This window comes from Electrona antarctica (assembly GCF_951216825.1).
Source record: "Electrona antarctica genome assembly, chromosome: 22".
NCBI lineage: Eukaryota > Metazoa > Chordata > Actinopteri > Myctophiformes > Myctophidae > Electrona > Electrona antarctica.
In genome coordinates, this window is record NC_136805.1 from 38,273,049 (window position 1) to 38,281,415 (window position 8,367).

Sequence of the window (8,367 nt, forward strand, 5' to 3'; positions counted from 1 at the left end):
GCACGCACGCACGCACGCACGCACGCACGCACGCACGCACGCACGCACGCACGCACGCACGCACGCACGCACGCACGCACGCACGCACGCACGCACGCACGCACGCACGCACGCACGCACGCACGCACGCACGCACGCACGCACTTCAAACTTGGCTCATATCAGCTCTCTACTGTCTCCCCCCTTCTCCCCTGTCTCTCTCTCTCTCTCTCTCTCTCAGTCCAATTGTAAAGCGTGGAAAACGATCTTTTAATGAAAAAGCCAAGCATTTCCCGCCCACAAATTTACTGAGCAGGGGATGTTTGTGTAAATGGAAACCGTAATGGCTCCCCCCCCCCCCCCCCCCCCCCCCCCACACTCCGCTAACACAAAGCACATAAACAATAGCTAAACGTTGCTGTCAGGCAGAAACCTCTTATCTCCCTATTTTAACTTTTTACATTTTTAGTTTTTGTAAATGAACGCCCTACTTTGTCGTACTACCAGTAAGACGCCCTAATCGCGAGAAGCGAGGTCGCGCTGACACAACAGAGCTCCTTAATACACAATTAAAGGACCACTTCACCACTTTTCAACATATCTTCATATAATAGGTCCTCACTAATAATCATGATAAAATGGCACGATTTTTTTCTACTCAGTCTGTGTCTCATAGGAGGGCTGTGGGCAGTTTAGAAACCGTCTTCCAGTGACATCATCATTAGGCAGTTTTTTTTTTTAAACAAGATTTTTTTACAAAAATGTTTAGATTTTCATTATCGTGAGAACGATGGCTTCCATTTTCGCGTTGCAACTTTTCAGGACTAGAAAGCCTGCAGTTTCTATAAGCTTGTATTCCCCATCGATGTCACTGGAAGACGGTTTCTGAACTGCCCACAGCCCTCCTATGAGACACAGACAGAGTAGAAAAAAATTGCGCCATTTTTTTCATGATTATTAGTGAGGATCTATTATATGAAGATAGGTTGAAAAGTGGTGAAGTGGTCCTTTAAGAAGCAGGAGTTAAACTATTAATCTGGTTGTCCGTGAGGTCAAATGTATAGAGTTGCTGGCCGGCTCCATATATGCAGATCTCGGTGATGATCCAGTCTTCTCCATGTATAGCTATATAACCTCGCCTCACCAGGCTTTCCACCTCGGAGGAAAGCCTGCAGGTCATCCGCTCCCGACCGGATCATATGCCCAAAATGAAATGGTGCCTGCAGGCTAATGTATAGCCATAGTGTTTGATGAGGTCAGTGTCGGGATCTTCATATTATGGAGATCAGTCTTCTCCATGTATGGCTATAGTATCCAGGGTCTGTTGAGGCGGCGGTCAGGCTATTTTCAGATCTATAGGTGATAAGCGTGTAGCTATTTTCCCAAAAAAATGCATATGCACAAATGTTGTCAGAATTCGTTTTACATCGTGGTACTTTTACCAGTGACAAAGATCTGAGTACTTCTTCCACCACTGTCTGCTATGCAGGTTCCCACCTGACGACGATGAAAATGTAATTGGGGGGGCGTGCATAGCTGCTGCTCAGCTGTATTGATGAAGCACGTATACAGTATGGTATACAGTATGACTGCACAGCAGATGATAACCTGATATACCCACAGACCGTATAGACGCATTACACACGCAAGCTACACCACCACCACCACCCATCACTGTTAGGGCCTATTATTACATTATCGATGTGTGTGTGTGTGTGTGTGTGTGTGTGTGTGTGTGTGTGTGTGTGTGTGTGTGTGTGTGTGTGTGCGCGTGCGTGCGTGCGTGCGTGCGTGCGTGCGTGCGTGCGTGCGTGCGTGCGTGCGTGCGCGTGTGCGCGTGCGCGCGTGAGGTTGTGCGTGCACTCCGAAAAAGACATTCACTTTTCCCCAGAGTTGCCATGGAGATAGTGAACCCATCTCTTACCATTCTCTCTCTCTCTCTCTCTCTCTCTCTCTCTCTCCTTCCCATTCTTTCTCCTTCTCCCTCCCTCTCACACACACACACACACACACACACACACACACACACACACACACACACACACACACACACACACACACACACACACACACACACACGCACATCCCATTTCTCCCATGGAGACTAACTCCTCTGTGTATAAGCTGCAAGCTGTCTTTAGACATAAATAATGAAATGCGGAGTGCTGTGAGCTAAGCCCCAGGCATCAATAATGGATTTGAGCGATGGATGGATGGATGGATGTGTGGAGAAGTGAGGCGCCGTGTCACCGAGCTGCTTTTTACACCTTTTCCTCACAGAAATGTTCATGCATAACAACTTATAACAAGGTTTGTGCCGTATAATAATTGCTGGTCATAATGCATTTTAAGCTCAGCGGAACAGCACATTATAACTGCCATAACTTAGTCACTTTTTTTTTGTGGCATTCGACTTTATTTTATATTTTTTATGGAGGGACAGACAGTAGGCTGACAGGAAATGGGGAGAGAGATGGGAGGAAGACATGCAGTAAAGGCCGTCGGGATCGGGAGTCGAACCCGCAGCACACTGCCAGACTGGATTACCAGCCAAGGTGCCTGGACCACTGAGCCATGGCCCAGGCCTATAAAGTGTCTTTGTTATAAGTTGTGTTCTGAAGCCCTATAAGTGTATATTTGACTCGGGTCAAAGTCCAAGGCCTCTTAGTAACAAGTAGGGGTGCACGATTGTGAAATTATGGCCGATATCCGGGGAAAACTCTCCCCCTGTCAGGTGAAAAGAAGCAGCTTGGACTCATCATGCATAGAAGGAAGCATTAGGCCAGTCCGTTGCCCCCCCCCCCAGGTTGGCAGAGGAAGTGTAGCGCCCAGGATTATAATTGACACTGGGTGAAAAACATGGGGTGCGTGCGTGCGTGCTTGCGTGCGTGCGTGCGTGCGTGCGTGCGTGCGTGCGTTGAAGTTGTGCGCTGGAGTCCATAATATCAATATGTTTTCTTTCAGGCCACGAACGGTTTGTCTCTATAGTTGTGGTGCATTTGGTTTAGAAGAATCTGTGCTAGTATCCACAAAGGTTGTCTCGGGTTGCCTGGCAACCAACCGGGACCTTAACCTTAAAGTATACAATATTCACAGAAGGTAGACGCACACGTACGTACACACACACACACACGTACGAACACACACACACACACGCACACGCACGCACACACACGCACACGCACACGCACACACAAATACAGACAAACTGGGCTGAACTCGGTGGGCTGAAAGAAGTTGTGCGATTTAATACACGCACAGGAGGACGCGCACGCACACACACACACACCTAGGTAGGAATAAGGAAACAGCGTTGAATTGCAATGCATTTCATCAGAGGAGGGGCTGTGGAAGCTAGTTCTCCAAGGTCCCATTGGTCAAAGCAACGGATCGATCGTGTGTGTCTTCAGCGCGGTATACAGCTGGTTATCATCACTGTTGGGCAGAAACCTCGTCTCTCCATATATTTAGAACTGCTTTTGCCCGTAAATTCATGCCCTACTTGGTCATACAAGAGTGCCGCACAAGAGTAGTAAAACTAGCCGATCTACAAGCTCACTGTGCTCGTATAGATCTGCTATTTTCACTTCTTTTTTTTAAGATTATAATAAAATAGGACCAATGTTTGGATTTATGAGGTTTCCGCCCGACAGCAGAGCCGAGTTTCTCCTGCAACACATTATATATACCACCACAGTTTGTCTGAGATGTTCTGTGAACAGATTAATAATGCATGAGCGTGGAGCCCCGTAGAGGAAGACAGAGGAAGAGAGAGAGAGTGTGTGTGTGTGTGTGTGTGTGTGTGTGTGTGTGTGTGTGTGTGTGTGTGTGTGTGTGTGTGTGTGTGTGTGTGTGTGTGTGTGTGTGTGTGTGTGTGTGTGTGTGTGTGTGTGTGTGTGTGTGTGTGTGTGTGTGTGTGTGTGTGTGTGTGTGTGAGAGAGACACTGTGTCTGTGGATCAGTATATTGCTACAGGCATTTTTGACTTCCATCACACACATTTTTGGTTTTGATGTCTGTGTTGCGTTCGTGCTTTTGTGTGTGTGTGCGTTCGTTCGTGTGTGTGTGTGTGTGTGTGACACTGTGTCTGTGGATCAGTATGTTGCTACAGGCATTTTTGACTCCCATCACACACATTTTTGGTTTTGATGTCTGTGGTGCGTTCGTGCTTGTGTGTGTGTTTGTGCGTGCGTGCATGTGTTGCCTCCGTTTGATTGGCAAACGCGATAGCAGAAACCTCAACCTCAGCGGGGGCTTCTGATTGGATCACTGGCAGATCAGGTGACCCCCGGCATATCTACAAGGCTGCCTCCCTCCCTCCCTCTCACTCACTCGCCCCTGTTCTTTCTCGTATCTTTCTTTCTTTTTTTCATTCTCTCTCTCTCTCTCTCTCTCTCTCTCTGCACTTCTTGCATTTCCATATTTACCCATCCTCTCCTCCTCTCCTCTCTGCTCTTCTTCCCTCCCCTCCTTTCTCTTCTTTTCTCTCCCATGCGCACTCTCTCCCTCTCTCCCTCCCTCTCACTCCTCCCTTTCTCTCTCTCTCTCTCTCCCTCTCTCCCTCCCTCTCACTCCTCCCTTTCTCTCTCTCTCTCCCTCTCTCCCTCCCTCTCACTCCTCCCTTTCTCTCTCTCCCTCTCTCCCTCTCTCCCTCCCTCTCACTCCTCCCTTTCTCTCTCTCCCTCCCTCCCTCTCTCCCTCCCTCCCTCCCTCTCTCTGAGCTCCAGTGATAGCCTGTTAATGCAAGCGGTGTGTGAGTCTATCTCACCATCTGCAGCGAACTGGAGCTCGCCACTCTTCTCTTCTCTTCTCACTCTCTCTCTCACACCAGGATCATTTTTTTTTATCAGCTTGCCAGCTTTCAAACCCAGTTTGCTCTAAATATATGTGTGCGTGTGTGTGTGTGTGTGTATGTGAGTGTGCATGTGTGTGTGTGTGTGTGTGTTGGGGAGTGTGTGGGAATATGTGGCCACCAAAACACCCATGGAGACATTTATAGATCAGTGTGCGCGCGTGCAGCTTGTCTGTTTGAGGAAAGTATCACAAGGAGGCGTTGAGTCTTCTGCCAGAGTGGTGTATAGCCAGAGAGAGAGAGAGACATAGATAGAGAGAGGGCGCGTGTGTGAGAGAGAGAGAGAGAGAGAGAGAGAGAGAGGGTGCGTGTGTGAGAGAGAAAGAGAGAGAGAGAGCTGGAGAGAGAGAGAGAGAGAGAGAGAGAGAGAAAGAGAGAGAGAGAGCTGGAGAGAGAGAGAGAGAGAGAGAGAGAGAGAGAGAGAGAGAGCTGGAGAGAGAGAGAGAGAGAGAGCTGGAGAGAGAGAGAGAGAGAGAGAGAGAGAGCTGTGAGAGAGAGAGAGAGCGTGCGTGCAACCATGTGTGAATTAGGCAGTCAGGGAGGCATGGACGGTCGCTGGCACTGTTCGGCTGCTCAGGTAGATGTTTCTTTTTAACTCTTTCGGCATGCACACCTTGTTGTTCCTCTGCACCTGTGGGCTTTTCTGTCCCGCACTTTAATTCCGTCTTTGTTTTGTTCTCTGTGTGCTGCTTTGATTGTCCGTCCCCCATCTCTATACCTTTGTCCATGTGTGAACCTTATGTCAGCATGCGTCTCCTCCGCGTCTCGACAGTGAAGCGTTTGCCGGACTGAAAGGGAGGGAAGGCAGCGATGCAGGGCGAGAGATAACGGGTTGCGGCGGGCAGAGAGAGAATCATTGCATGGTTATTTCAAAGCGCGGTGGTCCGTCACCACCACCCCCCCCACCACTCCCCAAAAGCCTGCGTGCTTGTCATTAAAAAATAAAGTTTGGTGGGGATTGCTATTGACGTGCTTGTAAGTTTGCTCCCCCCACCTCCCCTTAAACCCCCAAGAGGATCCCCTTCATCAGGGGGGAGATTTACACCCCATGCCTCCGGGCGCAACGCGGGTCGACTCGGATCGATACAGCCGATCGACGCCGCCGTCGACTAGAGCGGTCAGCTGGCCGAGGTGATGTCACAGACTACGAGGAGGAAGAGGAGGGGTGATTTACTTCGTGGTTTGCAGGGAGGGAGATTTTTTTTCCTTTTCTTCTTTCCATCACCTTAAAAGCGGTGGTGGTGGTGTGAGGAGTGACACCACGTTTGGGTCAATGCCGGCTCAGCATTGATCTGCCCACAACAGCAGATGTCAGGGGGGATGATGTGTTCGCCCCCCCTCCTCCTCCGCTTGATTGGCTCCCGTGTTATTTGGATCCCGGCGAAAAGGCACGGAGGTTTATCGACTGGGCCGTGGTCCAGTGACTAGCCCTCCCCTCCCCACCCCTCCCTTCCCCTCCCCACCCCGACGCCCCAGCAGCTATAGCCTTTGACAGGCCCGGTGTGCTAGAACTGATTGGGAAAAGCAGTGGTGTCTGTCAAACAAACAGTATAGCATATAATGCTCCGGGTCGAAGCAACCCGGGCCATGATGGTCCTGGACCTTATGCTCTCTAGAACCAAGAAGAACCCGTGCGTGGCGGGCCTTTTTTTTTTGGCCGGGCTAATATTACATCTCTATTAACTATTTGAACCGCTCAGCAGTCGGCATGCATTCGCCAAAAATATCCAATCTATACAAGCTCTGTTAGATCGTCTTATGTAGACGGGGGGGGGGGGGGAAAGGCACCCGAGTATATACACTTGTAACTCAAGTCTGTTATATAGGACTATAGAGGCTTTAAGTGGTGAAGTGAGGTTTGGTGAGCCGGTCGTCATTGCGATCTGATATATAATCCTATCCACGCGTGCTCGTGCACGGACGTGGACGCGGAGCCAAAGACCACAGGCTTAAAGGGAGGAAAAGAAAAGGCAGTTTGTAATTATTACCGCGGGGAAGCCTTGCATCGCATATATAAGAACCCCACACTTGTGTCAGGTTGTCGTTCCAGTCCGTTCGCTATACTAATCTGCCTCGGGACCTCGTTTCCCCCCGTTCGGCTCGGCCGCACTCGATCTTTCTCCCCCCTTTTTTTCTTTTTTTTTTCCCTTTTCGTCTGCGAGTTTAGTAACAACCACTGCAATGCATCACAATCCAATTTTAATTTACTGCTGGCAGCGAGCATCGCGGCGTACGTGGCGCGCCGTGGCACGCCGTGCGCGCGCGTGCAGTGCACGCTGACACATGCCGTCGTATATTTTTTGGAAGCTGCTGCGTCGGGAGGCGACAGGCGACGTCTCGTTAGCGCCCCCCCCACCCCACCCACACACACACACACACACACACACACACACACACACACACACACACACACACAAAGTACCGGCCCCAAACACTTTGAAATCCTCCCCTGAATATCTGCTATCACACTTCTCCTAAAGCCATGGTTCTTGAATTCCTTGTTATCTCTCTCTCTCTCTCTACGGTGAATCGATGCACATGCATGCAGGCTCCCCACGGAGCCCGCTTTACTCCCCATCATTTTGAACAGCCTGAACTTAGAGTTTCCATGGCAACAAGAAGGAGCCGGATGGTAGCAGCGGAGAAAGGGCGCCTTTTATTTTTTTTTCTTCACATTTTTTTTTCTCTCCACAGAAAATGTGTGTGAGAGAGAGAGAGAGAGTGAGAGTGAGTGAGAGAGGGGGGGGGGGGGTTGTAAGATGAAGAAGATATATGGATGCCTGCGAGGTTATTAATAGGCGGTTGATTTAGGTTAGGGGGGGGGGGTTGGACCAGAGCAGGTATTAACACCATGAAGGCCCTGCAGTGAGAGGGGGGGGTGGGGGGGGGGGGGGGGGTTAAGTAAGAAAGGCTTAACAAGCCATTGAGTGTGACCGACTGGATCTGTCTGCTCCACCGCGGAAGGTGCTGCTATGGGGCGACTTGCATGGCGGGGTATACTGAGCCTATAGTTGTTGAGAGTTGGTACAGTGGAGAGATACAGGAAACAGTAGGTAGTGGGCACTAGTAGTAGTCTTAAGAATGTCATTTAGATATAGGTTCGTCATCTTTCCCTGGTATCCTGTATAGGGTTCAATGTACATATTGTTATTACCTATATTGTTTAGACCAGCGGTTCCCAAACCTTTTTGGCCATGCAACCCCCCCCCTATACCGAAGCGAAGACCGTACGGTGGACTCCATGTTGCTCCATGGAAGGAAAGAAACATGCGCAAATTTGTGCATGTACAACTTCCTGGTCTCAATTGCGCATGGTTTCTTTCCTTCCAGGAAGCAACATGGAGTCCACCGTACGGTCTTCGCTTTCTAACCTTATTTAATTAACCTTGCCCCCTCCCCCCTACATGGAAATATAAATTACATAAGCTATATATACTGTAGAGACATACATTCCTATTTATCCACATATATGAACCTGAATGTGCCATATAATTGATATGCAGCATAGGCTATATTCTGCATATACTTGCCATATTT

The 8,367-nt window shown here is 49.5% G+C and overlaps 1 protein-coding gene across 7 annotated transcripts in view; it reads left to right on the plus strand.

The window, feature by feature from the left end:
• The window catches only part of LOC306915214 (neurexin-1a-like), a gene marked incomplete at both ends in the record, with an annotated part of 158,034 nt that overhangs the window by 141,868 nt on the left and 7,799 nt on the right, over nucleotides 1-8,367 (plus strand). The gene's annotated exons all lie outside the window — the stretch shown is intronic.